The following is a 978-nucleotide window of genomic DNA, read 5'->3' as shown; positions in this document are numbered from 1 at the left end:
TAATCATTGTTAGTATCTGACACCTTCATCTTGTCTGGTATCTCTCCAATCTCTTTGACTTGGCATAGCAGTTCTGGAGGCCAAAGCTATGAGACCTCAGCTACACATTTGGCCAGCTGCTCCCTGCTTCATAGTGCTGTCCTAGCCTCAACTAAATCCACAGTTATTTTTTGAGAATCTGTTATCTGCTGAGCATTATGTTAATGCAACAAGAAATCCAAAGAAGTATGCCCTGAGGTTCAGGATTTGACAAGGGACACAAATCATATACTTGGAATAAAAATTAGGATACAAAATAGCATTTAATCCAATACTTTGGGCCAGAGACTCAAGCTACTATTGACAGAAGAAAAGTTATCCTATGAAAAACAAAGTTATAATTTTTTTCTTTCACTAATTCAGAAGAATTTTTTGAGTTGTTTTAAAAGGCATAAATATCACTATTTGATAAGGCCATTATTTGTGGTTTTTTTCAAATGTATTTTTGGATTTGCCATATTAAAACTCATCTCCTAGGAGAGCCAGAAGTTGTTGCATTGTTTATGGTTTTTTTTTTTTTTTTAATTTTTTAAATTCTATGTTTAGAGAGAGAGAGAAAGAGAAAGAGTACAAGCAGGGAAGAGGGACAGAGGGAGGGGGACAGAGAGAGCGAGATAGAAAGAGAGGGAGAGAATCTTAAGCAGACTCCATGCTCAGCAAGGAGCCCATCAGGGGCTTGATCCCATGATCCTGGGATCATGACCTCAACCCAAATCAAGACTTGGATGCTCAACCAACTAAACCACCCAGGTCCCCTTATTTTATTTATTTATTTAATGAATTTATTTTTTTGAAAGCCAGAAATTGTTAAAGCACATGAAAAATTGTTGGGCGCCTGGGTGGCGCAGTCGGTTAAGCGTCCGACTTCAGCCAGGTCACGATCTCGCGATCTCGCGGTCCGTGAGTTCGAGCCCCGCATCGGGCTCTGGGCTGATGGCA

The sequence above is a fragment of the Felis catus genome, chromosome C1, assembly GCF_018350175.1.
Source record: "Felis catus isolate Fca126 chromosome C1, F.catus_Fca126_mat1.0, whole genome shotgun sequence".
NCBI lineage: Eukaryota > Metazoa > Chordata > Mammalia > Carnivora > Felidae > Felis > Felis catus.
Note: the sequence above shows the minus strand (reverse complement) of the source record.